Raw genomic sequence first — 17,529 nt, 5'->3', positions numbered from 1 at the left:
TGTTTTGTCATTGTGTGGACCAAGCATGTGGCATTGCCTATAAAGTGTAATTGCATAAAAATAAATAACACTATGTAAGCCATTAAGGGGGAAACATTTCCGATCTACAAATATCAACAAATTTTTCTTAATAGTGTAATCATAGCAGAATAGATTTTCCTTGCTCTGTTTTAACATTTTTAATTTCATTGCTGAACAATAAGGAATAAGTATAAAACATGCTATCATATTTAAGGAAATATTCAAAATTTAAACAGTTTTTAACAGAGAAATATGCAATTCAAGATATTTTTAAATTTTTGTTATAATTTATTTATTAATTGCAAGTATGGTAAAACTTCCCTGGTGGCTCAGATGGTAAAGCATCTGTCTACAATGCAGGAGACCTGGGTTCAATCCCTGAGTTGGGAAGATCCCCTGGAGGAAATGACAATCCACTCCAGGACTATTGCCTGGAAAATCTCATGGACAGAGGAGCCTGGTAGGCTATAGTCCATGGGGTTGCAAAGAGTCAGACACGACTGAGTGACTTTGCTTTATGGTAAATCTATGGAAATAACAAAATATCTTCCAAGTTAAATTCAATGTATTAAAAAAATTTACCCTAAATCACATTTTATAAAAATCTGTTGTCTAAATCTTTTATACAGAAATATGTATTTCCTCAATCATCTGCTCCAATCTCATAGATATTTGCATCCATGATTCTGGCACCTATATTCCTGTACATCTTGTACTATTGTTCCAGGGAAGACATATATATACACACACACCACTTCGGATCACTATGGCAACTAAAATGTCTAATATATCTGATTAGATTTGCTTTCAAATCTTGGTATTATTTAACACATGGAGACCGTATATTATATAATAAGCATATATTTCCAAGGAAAGAATAAGTAAAGAGGAACTAATTTAGAAGCAATGAATATATCCCAGAATTTTCCTGGTACCACTTTCAAATTCTTTGTAAACAAGTAAGAGTGTATAGTTTTATGAATCCATGGGATATTTTGATGAAACTGTCCTAAACATATGGTGAGAGAGTTTCATTCAACTAACTGTTTGCCTCAGGTGTAATAGTTTTAACTTTGGGCCCAGAATTTAACAGTAGGGATGCTGAGAAAGCATAAGGGAGACATTGATCAAGATGGGAATAGACTGAAGCCCTAATATATAAAACATTCCTGCATGGAAATATTTAGCATGAAAAAGACAAGACAGAAGATGGGAGAAATAATGAGAAAAGTTTTTTTTTTTTTTTCCAAAATACTTAAGGGTTATAATAATTAAAATGTATTAAAAATGATTTATGCCCTCAAGGGCAGAACTAGAATTAGAATTCAAAGAAATGTTTTTCTTCAGTGCCATGGAAGAGCTGCATGGCTTGTGGAAGCAAGTTCCCTATCAACAGAAGATTCATGCAGGGAACCCAATTAAAGTTAGGAACTCAATTAGATGACTGCTAGGGTCTTCTAAAAAAAAATGCTTAATGTCTTCAGTGCCCAGAATACTGCCTGACATATAATGGATGTTTAACACACATGCAATGAATAAATGCTGAAGTTGTATTTCAAGTATCATTGTCCAAATTGAGACAAGTAGAATTATGATTTTATAGTATGGCCGTTTACACCCTCCAGGGCACTCTGTTCCACTGAATAAAATGTGGACTTGTACAAAGAGTAGGCCTTGTAAAAATTTAATTATCAAATAGAGTCTGTGTAGTATGATTTTTATGTGGTTGTAAATTTTGAAGTAACTGTATAAGGCAAAATTAAGTAGATTCACATATAGCTAAGAAAACCTACCATATTAAAGACCAAAGTGTTATATCTCAAAAAGTTCAGTAAAAGTTTTTTCCCTTGGCACTGAAACAATCTGGTCAGTTATAATAATATTATTACAAATTTTCCAAACCTTGCAATAGTGCTCAGTTCAGCAAGATAGTCCCAGTCCAGGAGGCCTTGGAGAATGGAAACTGGTGGGATGTTGTTAAGTACCACATGCCTTGTCATGCTTGCTCAGAAGAGATGCATGGCATATGGAACTGGCCACATTGCATGAATTGCTATTTCTCTCTCTGTATATCTCCTGAGAATCCATAGTTGATTTTGTGAAAACTATATTGAAAAGTATACGCATAATAAAGTTCCAGTCTACTTGATCAACTTTCAAAAGCGTGATTTACCTGATAGCTACCTTCAGCAACTCTGTATGATATTCCCAATCGGAGATCCAAATTACTCCCAACCTCACATAGTCATATTGCTTCTCTGGAGTCACCAGGCTACCATAAGAAAGACAGAGTAATCTCATTTGCAAGAGCTCTTTATAGGTCTTATGACCCTTGATGCATAATAGCAACAAGGATAAAGTTTTTCCAAGTCTCAAATATAGAAATATGTTTCCTTTTCAAGGGAATATTTCTCAGACATCTCTTCCATTGGAACATTACTTATAATCCCTACTTCATGTACATTCTCTCATAATTGTGAATACTAAAATGAGCAGTAAGGCTATTATGAAGGGATGTGGATAATTACCTATGAGGTTTGGGCTCTTTATTTATTTTCTTTTTTCCATATGCCTAGTCAGCAGCAGCCAATCATCCCTTAATAGGCCGCTATCGAGATAATCCCCCTCCCTACATCCTGTCACAGGATATATTCCAGTAAGTGGTAAGAGTCCTTTCCACAGGCAGTGTCAAAACATCAGAGGAAAAGCAAGCACTAGGCTTAAACACTTCTTACATCACATAAGAAGTAAAGACTTCAATTCTAATTAACTATTTTCCAGTTGCGAATGAGAACTACAAAATGTTCTAAGATGAAAGGAAATGCAGTGGGCAGTACTACAATTAAGAAACGGTTCTATCCAGATGGGCAAGTTATCCTATTCAAAGAGAAAGAATGCAATCAATGCACAGAGGCAAGAATGAGATTTCCACTGCGCAACTTTGCCCTCTAAACAGGGAGGAGGACCGTAAAATACGCACTCTCTTTTGAGCACTTAATTATTAAACTCGAACATGAATTCATTTATTGAACCTATATGTATGAAATCCTTACTACAAGACAAGTGACTGTGAAAGCATAGAAAACATAACAGTAAAATAGACTGGGTCCTAATTTGCAACCTGCTCAAATGGTTTTAAGATCTGATGGAATTAAGTGCATTGGACGAGCTAGTGGCCCATCCCAGGAGACAAAGTCCGCATCCAGCTTATGCACCAGGATTCAGTCCATAGAGAAGTTCTGTTGATTTCGATGAACATTCTACACTGGGGAACTTCCGAGAGAGATGTGGATAATGGAAAGGAATACCGCAAGAAGACGTTCAGGTTGACCTCCAAATATGGCTACCAGGGAAGATCGCGTAGAGATTCTGTCTGAGCTCTTTAGGGAATAGAGTGTCATTGTTTAGCATTTTTCTCCAATCAAATTATATAGACTCAGTTTCCATAAAATTCTTAAAAGTTAACCATGACTCACTGAAGAGAAAATTCTTAAATAAAGTGTTATTGTCAATGTACGTCAAACTCATTAGCACTAGCAGAAGCATAATATACTTTTTATAGTTTTGGAGATAAAAACTGTGCTGACAGTCCTTCATGTAATGTAATGCATGTTGTTTTCAAAGCAGACAGCAGAGGTGGCTTTAGTGGGATCATTGACTGCAGTTATTTGGAATATATATTATTAGGAAAGCAAACTCCCCAAAACTGCTTTTAGATAAAAATGAGTTTTACTTCAAATGAATGTATCTTTCCTAGAAAGGCACTAGGGCAGCAACTGAACACGGAACTAGTTGGGTTTCTTTCTTTGAGTCATTATCTTGGCCTTTCTGGCAGACTATGAAGGCAACCAACTTTTACTGAAAGGCTACTCTAAAAGTAGATAGACTAAGATTAGATAAGAGAAGAGAGGCGAAAAGCAAAGGAGAAAAGGAAAGATATAGGCATCTAAATGCAGAGTTCCAAAGAATAGCAAGAAGAGATTAGAAAGCCTTCTTCAGTGATCAATGCAAAGAAATAGAGGAAAACAACAGAATGGGAAAGACTAGAGATCTCTTCAAGCAAATTAGAAATATCAAGGGAAGACTTCATGCAAAGATGGGCTGGATAAAGGACAGAAATGGTATGGACCTAACAGAAGCAGAAGATATTAAGAAGAGGTGGCAAGAATACACGGAAGAACTGTACAAAAATGATCTTCACGACCCAGATAGTCATGATGATGTGATCACTAATCTAGAGCCAGACATCCTGGAATGTGAAATCAAGTGTGCCTTAGAAAGCATCACTACGAACAAAGCTAGTAGAGGTGATGGAATTCCAATTGAGCTGTTTCAAATCCTGAAAGATGATGCTGTGAAAGTGCTGCACTCAATATGCCAGCAAATTTGGAAAACTCAGCAGTGGCCACAGGACTGGAAAAGGTCAGTTTTCATTCCAATTCCAAAGAAAGGCAATGCCAAAGAATGCTCAAACTACCGCACAATGGCACTCATCTCACATGCTAGTAAAGTGATGCTCAAAATTCTCCAAGCCAGGCTTCAACGGTATGTGAACCATGAACTCCCTGACGTTCAAGCTGTTTTCAGAAAAGGCAGAGGAACCAGGGATCAAATTGCCAACATCAGCTGGATCATCAAAAAAGCAAGAGAGTTCCAGAAAAACATCTATTTCTGCTTTGTTGACTATGCTAAAGCCTTTGACTGTGTGGCTCACAATAAACTGTGGAAAATTCTGAAAGAGATGGGAATACCAGACCACCTGACCTGCCTCTTGAGAAATCTGTATGCAGGTCAGGAAGCAACAGTTAGAACTGGACATGGACCAACAGACTGGTTCCAAATAGGAAAAGGAGTACTTCAAGGTTGTATATTGTCACCTTGCTTATTTAACTTATATGCAGAGTACATCGTGAGAAATGCTGGACTGGAAGAAACACAAGTTTGAATCAAGATTGCTGGGAGAAATATCAATAACCTCAGATATGCAGATGACACTACCCTTATGGCAGAAAGTGAAGAGGAGCTAAAAAGCCTCTTGATGAAAGTGAAAGTGGAGAGCGAAAAGTTGGCCTAAAGCTCAACATTCAGAAAACAAAGATCATGGCATCCGGTCCCATCACTTAATGGGAAATAGATGGGGAAACAGTGGAAAGAGTGTCAGACTTTATTTTTGGGGGCTCCAGAATCACTGCAGATGGTGACTGCAGCCATGAAATTAAAAGACGCTTACTCCTTGGAAGAAAAGTTATGACCAACCTAGATAGCATATTCAAAAGCAGAGACATTACTTTGCCGACTAAGGTCCGTCTAGTCAAGGCTATGGTTTTTCCAGTAGTCATGTATGGATGTGAGAGTTGGACTTTGAAGAAGGCTGAGCGCTGAAGAATTGATGCTTTTGAACTGTGGTGTTGGAGAAGACTCTTGAGATTCCTTTGGACTGCAAGGAGATCCAACCAGTCCATTCTGAAGATCAACCCTGGGATTTCTTTGGAAGGAATGATGCTGAAGCTGAAACTCCAGTACTTTGGTCACCTCATGAGAAGAGTTGACTCATTGGAAAAAACTCTGATGCTGGGAGGGATTGGGGGCAGGAGGAGAAGGGGACGACCAAGGATGAGATGGCTGGATGGCATCACGGGCTCGATGGATGTGAGTTTGAGTGAACTCCGGGAGATGGTGATGGACAAGGAGGCCTGGCGTGCTGCGATTCATGAGGTCGCAAAGAGTCGGACATGACTGAGCGACTGAACTGAACTGAGATTGTAATAGGCACTTTTGATTATTTTTGTTGTTTAGTCACCATGCCGTCTCCAACTCTTTTGCAATCCCATAGCCCACCAGGCTCCCCTGTCCACGGGATTTCCTAGGCAAGATTACTGAAATGGTTTGCCATTTCCTTCACCTTTTATTATTCAGTCTTCCCTGGTGGTTTAGAAGGTAAGAAATCTGCCTACAGTGCAGGAGACCTGGATTCAATCTCTGGGTTGGGAAGATCCCCTGGAGAAGGGAATGGAAATCAAAGTCAGACACAACTGAGTGACTAACACACTTCTATGATCTAGTGGGTTGAATAGTACCCCCTTCCAAATTAATGTTCACTTAGAACCTCAGAATGTGCCCTTATTTGAAAATACATTTTTTATAAATGAAATTAAGATAAGATCATACTGGGTTCAAGTCATATTAAGTCATAATGAGGAGTAGATGGCCATGGTAAGACAGAAGCAGAGACTGGAATTACACTTCCACAAACAAAGGACAGCTTGGGGGCATTAGAAGCTGGAAGAGTCAAGGAAGAATTCTTCCTTAGCATCATTTACGGGAACATGACCCTAGTACCACCTTGAATTCAAACTTCTAGCCACCATAACTGTGAGAATTAATTTGTTTTTAGCCACATGATTCTTAGTATTTTGTCATGATAGCCCTAGGATAGGAAGAAGCAATGACACCCCACTCCAGTACTCTTGCCTGGAACATCCCATGGATGGAGGAGCCTGGTAGGCTGCAGTCCATGGGGTTGTGAACAGTCAGACACGACTGAATGACTTCACTTTCATTTTTCACTTTCATTCATTGGAGAAGGGAATGGCAACCCACTCCAGTGTTCTTGCCTGGAGAATCCCAGGGACGGGGGAGCCTGGTGGGCTGCCGTCTATGGGGTCGCACAGAGTTGGACATGACTGAAGTGATTTAGCAGCAGCAGCAGCCCTAGGAAGCTAATACTTCATGCTAAAGAGTTGAGCTCCAAAATCACTTCAGATGGTGACTGCAGACATGAAATTAAAAGAAGCTTGCTCCTTAGAAAAAAAACTATGACCAACCTAGAGAGCATATTAACAAGCAGAGACATTACTTTACCAACAAATGTCTGTCTAGTCAAAGCTATGGTTTTTCCAGTAGTCATGTATGGATGTGAGAGTTGGACTATAACAAAAGCTGAGAGTCGAAGAATTGATGCTTTAGAACTGCGGTGTTGGAGGAAACTCTTGAGAGTCTCTTTGACTGCAAGGAGATCCAACCAGTAAATCCTAAGGGAAATCAGTTCTGAATATTCTTTGGAAGGACTGATGCTGAGGCTGAAACTCCAATACTTTGGCCCCTGATGGGAAGAACCAACTCATCTGAAAAGATCCTGACACTGGGAAATATTGAAGGCAGGAGGAGAAGGGGATGACAAAGAATGGGATTGTTGGATGGCATCAGTGGCTCGATGGACATGAGTTTGAGCAGGCTCTGGGAGTTGGTGATGGACAGGGAGGCCTGGCTTGCTGCTGTCCATGGGATCACAAAGAGTTGGATATGACTGGCCAACTGAACTGAACTGAAATAGTTGTGCAGATTTTGACCATAAGATTGTCTGGAACAGTTGTCAATATGATCGACTGAGCCAAAATAAATAAACAAACACAGACACACAATATTTTAGAGAAAGCCTTAAGCACCTGATCAAATGATTGAAGGATATCCTTCTGACATCAGGAGTATTAAACAATGATGCGGCATTACAGAGGGCCATCAAGGCTGTGAAGGCTAAATTCAACCAGGGACTAAAGAGGAACCAGTTGGGCAAATGGGAACAGAGTATAATAAACATAGAACACACAATTATGTTAATTTGTATGTGTGTGTGTGTGTGAGTGTGATTCTGTAGGATTTCATGACTCCAGTCACTCACACAATACAATGCTAGTGCACTATAATATCATTTATATGATCCATAGTTTCTTTCATCCTTTATGTGTTTTCCTTACAAATGATAATTTGAATGGTTTATGTTCTATTAACTTTCCTTTCCATTTCTATGATCAAGTTAATATGAGCACTTTGTTTGGTAGACAAAAAAATTAAGCCGTCAGGGTTTCTACTCTACTCTAGAGTCCTTTTTATAAGCATCAGTTTATCTAGCTGTCTTCCTTGCCCTAACAACTCCTCCCCACCAACACTGGGTCTGACCCATTGTTTGGTGGTGCATAGAATAACTCAGAATACATTTTTTAGCTCTCTTGTATGGATCATGACAATGAAACTGGGGGTGGAGGTGGGATGGGAGGTATACAATAGTGTTGGTTCATGGTGGTTATGGGAAGGAAAGCAGATGGAAGACAGACAGCTTTTAGAGTGAATCTCAAATGTCTGAGATGAACAAGGTGTATCTGTTGAGCCATTTACTAGAAGAGGGCATAATGAAGGATAAAAGTTTATGGTATGTCAAAATTCCTGTAAAACAGCAGTCACAATCTGAACAGGCTTCTCTGGGCCCGTTCATGCACTATCCTTCTAAACTGCCTATAGGAACAGAAGCAAATGGTAATTTTCTGCTTATGGTGGAAATGGAATCTTTTTATAGTTTAACTTCCATCCCTTTCTTATGAGAAAGCACCTTCAGTTTAGAAAATGTTGCCATATCATTTCAAAAGTTGCAATGCTTTTCCAGACGTCACTTCTCTGGTCTGAACAAAAACAACTCTTCAGAATTTTGAATGTAGAACTAGAAAATATCCAAGTGAATCTCTGTCTTGTGGAGGTGGATGTCAGTGAATACTGGAGAAGTTGGTTATCATTTTCCTTGTGCAAGGAGGAAGGAAGGTGGCTGGCTTCAGAGAGAGAGAAAAACAAGATGGGTAGATTACTGCTCTAGGTGCAGGGAAGTGGCAGCTACTGGAGAAACAAAGAATTTAAGGGATGGCTACATACATATTGGAAGAATATTAAAATATGGAAATTGCTGATGCTCTGAAGTGAGAGATACATCAAGATTTCCTTAGCCATTGTTTTCAAAAGAAGCAAAAGTCCCGCCATTGAAATATCATACTGGCAGATAAGCACTAAGTATTCTGTGCTCTCTGCTTTTTGATCTCTCTCTCTTTTTTAAATTTTTATTGAAGTATAGTTTGCTTTGGGTTAGGAAGATCCCCTGAAGGGGGGCATGGCAAACCACTCCAGTAGTCTTGCCTGGAGAATCCCATGGAGAGAGGAGCCTGGTAGACTATAGTTCATAGGGTCACAAAAGTCAGACAGAACTGAAGTTACTGAGCACACCCAGACCATTTCAAAGGTCCCACAGATATATGTATTCATTCATTGCTATTTTTAATAGTCTGAGGCTACCAGGCTGCCAGCCTTGTTGGGAATCAGGTTTCTTGGAAAATTTGTACTTGTTGAACTCAGCCTGGATCTCAGTTGTCTAATCCAAGAGTTGTAACAGAATTCCTAGTTGATTTTCATCACTAATATTTACTTAGGCAGCAATGCAACTAATTGGAAATGAGATGTGTTATAAATGCAAAATACACTAGATTTCAGAGATTTAATGTGAAAAAAGAATGTAAAATAAATTATTCATAAGTTAACAGTATTGTTTATATGCTAAAATAGTGTTTTGCATGTATTAAGTTAAATAAAATGTACTTTTAAATTTAATTATGCCTCTCATTTTTACTGTTTTTAATGTAATTACTAAAAAGATTAAAATTATATGTATTCCTTGAACTTCTGTATCATGTTGTATTTCCATTGGATATGTAGTCTACTAGCTTCTGACAAGGGATTAGATGGAATTATTCACAGGTTTTAAATACATGTTGTGGAAAAGAAAGGGGACTCATAATACCTATTGTTTTGAAATTGAGTGATGAAATGTAATTTAGGTTAGGGTGAGGATGGAGATAAAGAAATCTGTTACTTGAATTTTGCATGAACCCAAACAAGGGATGATAAGAAACTGACCTACATTTGAAGCTTGAGAGAAAAATAACAGGTTTAGGACATATCTTAGGTTTAAGATTAGGAATACTTGGGGTTAAAGAGAATGTTTGGATTCAGGAAATTGGAGGAATTGATAATGTTACCGCCAATGTCCGAGTAGATGTGGTAATAAGATAATGTCTTTAACCGAGGGAAAAAGACAAAGAACAAATTTCTTATATCCTCAAAGGGAACAAAGGAACTGACTTGAGAATGTTACTAGTAATTAGTCAACTAAAAATCAACTGTCTTACAATAGCTTCAAATAGTTCACCCCAATTTAAATTCCTAAATGGAGTGAAAAGATTTAGCAAGCTATCTAATGAGTTTCTGCTTCCCCAAAGCAGCTTCTGAAAAAAATTTGTAAAGCAGAAAATTTTCCCTAGAGCAAAAGTTTTTCTTTCTTTGATTAAAAAAAAAAGTGTGATATACAAACTAACCAAATTTAATTATATTATTAGACTTGTAACGTCATAATTGAATCACAGACCTGTTAAATAAACAAATCCAATTCTTATGATGGGCATATTGAGAAGGGGGAAATAAATAATATGTTCAAAAATGGTTACTTAAGTCAAAGATTCAAATAGTTACAATCAACCGCAATAGAATTATTAATTTTATAACTTATGATACTTCACATTACTATGTTCACTGGAACACATTGAAATCTAAAGTGTAATATTGAAAGAACTATTTATTGCTTCTTTTATCTATTCAATGAGTTGTTGTTTAGTTGTTAAGTTGTGCCCAACTCTTTTGTGACCCCATGGATTATATAGCCTGCCAGGCTCCTCTGTCCATGGAATTCTCCAGGCAAGAATACTAGAGTGGGTTACCATTTGCTTCTCCAGGGGATCTTCCCCAACCAAAGATCCAACATGCATCTCCTGCATTTTCAGGTGTATTATTTACCACTGGGCAACTGGCAAGCCTTAAATACCTATAAAATTACCTATAGAAGTGTTGAACTTTTTGATTACCATAGTGACTTGGACAGACTTATCCTATTTCATGCATCTTGTAGTAACCTTGAGAGAAATATCATTACTGACAGTATGTTTTATAAGTGTCATAATGAAGTTTAAGTTGCTATGTATGCACTTAGAGGGGACATCTAATGCAGAGTTGGAAAATGTCTAGAATCTCAGAAAAGTCTTTCCTGAGAAATAGCATCTACATTGCGAAACAAAGGAAGAGAAGTAGATAAACTAAGCCAGTTAGAAGTGGAGTCGAATGAGGGCAGTGGGCGAGGGTCATGAGTTAAGAGAGAGTGTGACACATCCTAGATGCTGGAATTAGGAGATTCGTTTGGAACTTTGAGCTATAATGTTGAGCTATAATGTTGCAGTCATCTAGTCAGGACAGATTAAATGGGAATCACATTATAAAAGGCTTTCTAAATCATAATAAGAGTGCTCATTTTTGCTGAAGCCTTCTATTATCATTTTACTTCCTTTGTACTATTTATTTGTGTGTGTGCTTGTTGCTAAGTCAAGTCTGACTCTTTGCAACCCCATTGACTGTAGCCTGCAAGTCTCCTCTGTCCATGGGGATTCTCCAGGCAAGAATATTGGGGTAGGTTACCATGCCCTCCTCCAGGGTATCTTCCTAACCCGGGAACTGAACCCAAGTCTCCCACACTGCAAACAGATTCTTTACTGTCTGTGACACCAGGGAAGCTCAAAAATACTTTAGTGGGTAGCCTATCCCTTCTCCTAGTGTGATTAGATTGACTAGTTTTCTGTGAGTATGGTTTCAGTGTGTCTGCTCTTTGATGCCCTCTTGCAACACCTACCATCTTACCTGGGTTTCTCTTACCTTGAGCATGGGGTATCTCTTCATGGCTGCTCCAGCAAAGAACAGCCACTGCTCCTTACCTTGGATGAAGGGTATCTTCTCACCGTTGCCCTTCCTGACCTTCAACGTGGGATGGCTCCTCTAGGCTTTCCTGCACCTGTGCAGGCACCGCTCCTTGGACGTGGGGTTGCTCCTCCCAGCCACTGCCCCTGGCCTCGGGCACGGGGTGGCTGCTCTCCACTATGACCCAAGACGGGCGGGTCATGGAGGAGAAGTATGACAGAATGTGGTCCACTGGAGAAGGGAATGGCAAACCACTTCACTATTCTTGCCTTGAGAACCCCATGAACAGTATGAAAAGGCAAAATCATAGGATAATGAAAGAGGAAATCCAAAGGTCAGTAGGTGCCCTATATTACTGGAGATCAGTGGAGAAAAAACTGCACAAAGAATGAAGGGATGGAGCCACAGCAAAAACAATACACAGCTGTGGATGTGACTGGTGATAGAAGCAAGGTCCAATGCTGTAAAGAGCAACATTGCATAGGAACCTGGAATGTCAGGTCCATGAATCAAGGCAAATTGGAATTGGTCAAACAAGAGATGGCAAGAGTGAACATCAACATTCAAAGAATCAGTGAAATAAAATGGACTGAAATGGGTGAATTTAACTCAGATGACCATTATATCTACTACTGCAGACAGGAATCCCTTAGAAGAAATAGAGTAGTCATCATGGTCAACAAAAGAGTCCAAAATGCAGTACTTGGATGCATTCTCAAAAACGACAGAATGATCTCTGTTCATTTCCAAGGCAAACCAATCAATATCACAGGAATCCAAGTCTATGCCCCAACCAGTAATGCTGAAGAAGCTGAAGTTGAACGGTTCTATGAAGACCCACAAGACCTTTTAGAACTAATACCCAAAAGAGATGTCCTTTTCATTATAGGGGACTGGAATGCAAAAGTAGGAAGTCAAGAAACACCTGGAGTAACAGGCAAATTTGGCCTTGGAATGCGGAATGAAGCAGGGCAAAGACTAATAGAGTTTTGCCAAGAAAATGGGCTGGTCATAGCAAACACTCTCTTCCAACAACACAAGAGAAGACTCTACACATGGACATCACCAGATGGTCAACACTGAAATCAGATTGATTATATTCTTTGCAGCCAAAGATGGAGAAGCTCTATACAGTCAACAAAAACAAGACTAAGAGCTGACTGTGGCTCAGATCATGAACTCCTTATTACCAAATTCAGACTTAAATTGAAGAAAGTAGGGAAAACCGCTAGACCATTCAGGTATGACCTAAATCAAATCCCTTACGATTATACAGTGGAAGTGAGAAATAGATTTAAGGGACTAGATCTGATACATAGAGTGACTGATGAACTATGGAATGAGGTTCGTGACATTGTACAGGAGACAGGGATCAAGACCATCTCCATGGAAAAGAAATCAAAAAAGCAAAATGGCTGTCTGGGGAGGCCTTACAAATAGCTGTGAAAAGAAGAAAGGCAAAAAAAAAAAAAAAAAGGAGAAAAGGAAAGATATAAGCATCTGAATGCAGAGTTCCAAAGACTAGCAAGAAAAGATTAGAAAGCCTTCTTCAGTGATCAATGCAAAGAAATAGAGGAAAACAACAGAATGGGAAAGACTAGAGATCTCATCAAGAAAATTAGAGATACCAAGGGAACATTTCATGCAAAGATGGGCTCAATAAAGGACAGAAATGGTCTGGACCTAACAGAAGCAGAAGATATTAAGAAGAGGTGGCAAGAATACACAGAGGAACTGTACAAAAATGATCTTCACGACCCAGATAACCATGATGGTGTGATCACTCATCTAGAGCCAGACATGCTGGAATGCGAAATCAAGTGGGCCTTAGAAAGCATCACTACAAACAAAGCTAGTGGAGGTGATGGAATTCCAGTTGAGTTGTTTCAAATCTTGAAAGATGATGCTGTGAAAGTGTTGCACTCAATATGGCAGCAAATTTGGAAAACTCAGCAGTGGCCACAGGACTGGAAAAGGTCAGTTTTCATTCCAATCCCAAAGAAAGGCAATGCCAAAGAATGCTCAAACTACCGCACAATTGCACTCATCTCACATGCTAGTAAAGTAATGCTCAAAATTCTCCAAGCCAGGCTTCAGCAATATGTGAACTATGAACTCCCTGACGTTCAAGCTGTTTTTAGAAAAGGCAGAGGAACCAGGGATCAAATTGCCAACATCTGCTAGATCATCAAAAAAGCAAGAGAGTTTCAGAAAAACATCTATTTCTGCCTAATTGACTATGCTAAAGCCTTTGACTGTGTGGATCACAATAAACTGTGGAAAATTCTGAAAGAGATGGGAATACCAGACCACCTGACCTGCCTCTTGAGAAATCTGTATGCAGGTCAAGAATCAACAGTTAGAACCGGACATGGAACAACAAACTGGTTTCAAATAGGAAAAGGAGTACGACAAGGCTGTATATTGTCACCTGCTTATTTAACTTATATGCAGAGTACATCATGAGAAACGCTGGGCTGGAGGAAGCACAAGCTGGAATCATGATTGCCGGGAGAAGTATCAATAACCTCAGATATGCAGATGACACCACCCTTATGGCAGAAGGTGAACAGGAACTAAAAAGCATCTTGATGAAAGTGAAAGTGGAGAGTGAAAAAGTTGGCTTAAAGCTCAACATTCAGAAAACGAAGATCATGACATCCGGTCCCATCACTTAATGGGAAATAGATGGGGAAACAGTGGAAAGAGTGTCAGACTTTATGTTTTTGGGCTCCAAAATCACTGCAGATGGTGACTGCAGCCATGAAATTAAAAGACGCTTACTCCTTGGAAGAAAAGTTACGACCAACCTAGATAGCATATTCAAAAGCAGAGACATTACTTTGTCAACAAAGGTCCATCTAGTCAAGGCTATGGTTTTTCCAGTTGTCATGTATGGATGTGAAAGTTCGACTGTGAAGATGGCTGGGCACCGAAGTATTGATGCTTTTGAACTGTGGTGTTGGAGAAGATTCTTGAGAGTCCCTTGGACTTCAAGGATATTCAACCAGTCCATTCTGACGGAGATCAACCCTGGGATTTCTTTGGAAGGACTGATGCTAAAGCGTAAATTCCAGTACTTTTGCCACCTCATGTGAAGAGTTGACTCATTGGAAAAGACTCTGATGCTGGGAGGGATTGGGGGCAGGAGGAGAAGGGGACGACAGAGGATGAGATGGTTGGATGGCATCACTGACTCTATGGCCATGAATGTGAGTAACTCCGGGAGTTGGTGATGGACAGGGAGGCCTGGCGTGCTGCGATTCATGGGGTGGCAAAGAGTCGGACATGACTGAGTGACAGAACTGAACTATTCCTTCTCCAGGGGTGTTCTCAACCTGGAATCGAACTGGAGTCTCTTGTATGGCAGGCGGATTCTTTACTACTATTTATTTATAAGTACATTAAAGGTACCCAAACTTTTGGGACTTCTCTGGTAATCCGGTGGCTAAGACTCTTTGCTCCCAATGTAAGGGGCTTGGGTTTGATCCCTGGTCTGGAAACTAGATCCCACAGGCCACAAGTAAAGATCCCACCAGTCTCAACTAAGATCAAAGATCCCATGTGCTGCAACTAAAACTCAGCACAAATAAATATTTAAAAATAAAATAAAAATAAATAAAATAAAATACCCTTTTAAATAATTAAGTAGCTAGTAAAAATTATATAACATAAACAAAGGGCTAGTAAGCAGCAGTCTAATAATTAATTAAGATAAATTTCCACATATTAATTTAGAAAGGTGTCTAGATTTATTTTTTAAAAAAACAACTGATCATACGGCAATTTGTATAAAATAAGCTGTTTATGAATGCACAAAATATTGGGGGAAGAATATCCACAAACTATGGCTTTCCTGGTAGCTCAGGTGGTAAAGAATCAGCCTGCAATGCAGGAGACCGCGGTTTGATTCCTGGGTTGGGAAGATTCCCCTAGAGAAGGGAAAAGCTACCCATTCCAGTATTCTTGGGCTTCCCTGATGCCTTAGATAGTAAACAATCTGCCTGCAATGTGGGAGACCTGGGTTCAATCCCTGGGTTGGGAAAATCCCCTGGAGAAGGGTATGGCAACCCACTCCAGTATTCTTGCCTGGAGAATCTCATGGACAGAGGAGCCTGGAAGGCTCCAGTCAATGGGGTTGCAAAGAGTCCAACACAACTGAGTGACTAAGCACAGTACAACACAGCAGAAACTCTCTTTGGAGAGCACAATAAAGCACTCGCGATGGAGGTTGAAAGTGAAAGCGAAAGCGAAAGTCCTATTCTCCAGGCCAGAATACTGGAGTGGGTAGCTGTTCCCTTCTCCAGGGGATCTTCCCTACCAGGGGTAGAACTCAGGTCTCCAGCACTGCAGGCAGATTCTTTACCAGGTGGGCCAATAGGGAAGTGGTGGAGGTTGGGGGTGGGGAACTGAGTGAAAGAAATACATACCATCCATAATGTTTGAAAGAAAAGATAGGATAAAGAAACATTTATCTATCCAATAGTAATCAGGAAAAGGTTTTTTTTTTAAAAAAAGAAAATCTAGCTGTCTGCTATCTATAGGTGATACATCTAATAAACCAAAAGTAAAAAAGATAATAAGGAAATAGGAATTCGGAATATATCTCTAACAAGTAAAAAGCTTGAATTAGAGAGTTAGAAAACTTATTATAAATAAAACTTGACTTGTGAAATCTAAAAACATTTAAAAAAATTTCATTTTGATCCTTTACAAACTCATCCAGAAAAATAAAAGTAGAAATAAAAAATAAAAATACCAACCCATTCTACGAGGCCAGTATTACCATTTATCAAAACTAGATAAAGACATCATATGCAAAGAAAATTATACAACTACATATGTTATTGGTATTCTGATTCTCTCTTTTTTTTTTTATCATAGGCATAGTATCTCACACTTCAGATTAGAATGTGGCATCTTTTTTGTGGGTCTTTGATGTAATGAAGACACTTAAATTTTCATTTTAAATATTTTACTTTATAGCTGTTATGCTGACATAGGATTTGTGAATTTTTTCAAAATAAATTTTTAGAAAAAGAATAAGATAAATGGACTAAGCCCCTTCTCACTGTCATACAATCACATGTCCAAGACAAGTAGACAAAGAATACAATTAGAGCAACTCATAATTTAAAGATAGGGAAAAAAATATTGGTTAAAATGGAACTAAAGGACTAAAGTTATATAATTCTTGAAACAAGTTTTTAAAAATTTCAAGAAAGACGTAGATTGCCACAAGTTTGCTAATGAATCCAAAGAGTTCAACTCTTGTAAATCCTTTAAGAACTGTCAGTGTGTGGAAGTAATTGGAAGCTTAGCTCATGAAAAAAATGACATTTTGATACTGAGTCTCCCTTTGAGGTAACATAGGAGGGGTCATTCCTCATATTTCAATGACAGGTTAGCAATTTCCAGGACCAGTAACCAGTGGCAGAAATGGAAGAGGAGGGTATGGTGTTGCCCCTTTTTAGTTGTTGTATGTTTACCAACAGTAAATCCTACAGTGAATGAACAGATGATTAATCAAATGAAGTATTCAGCTTTACCTGGCAAAATGACACTCAAACTCAAAATTACACTCAGAAAAAATAAATGGAAGTTTGGCTTCCCAAGATAGCTGTGCTTTACTCCTGTTATCAAAGAAAATTCAGGCGAAAGGATTCATTCATTTACTTGTTCACTCACTCAATTCACGCAAGAGCTACTAAGCACTCACTATATACAAGGCAGGTGTGAGACACTACAGTGCTATTTAGAAGTCTGTTTAGATCTAGATGTTATAAGCTTTATAAAGTAGCTTGTTCAGTTCAGTCGGTCAGTCGTGTCTGACTCTTTTCGAACTCATGGACTGCAATACACAAGGCCTCCCTGTCCATCACCAACTCCCAGAGTTCA

The sequence above is a fragment of the Budorcas taxicolor genome, chromosome 9 (genome assembly GCF_023091745.1).
Source record: "Budorcas taxicolor isolate Tak-1 chromosome 9, Takin1.1, whole genome shotgun sequence".
Taxonomy (NCBI): domain Eukaryota; kingdom Metazoa; phylum Chordata; class Mammalia; order Artiodactyla; family Bovidae; genus Budorcas; species Budorcas taxicolor.
The sequence above is the reverse complement of the archived record's forward strand: the minus strand, read 5'-3'. Positions refer to the sequence as shown.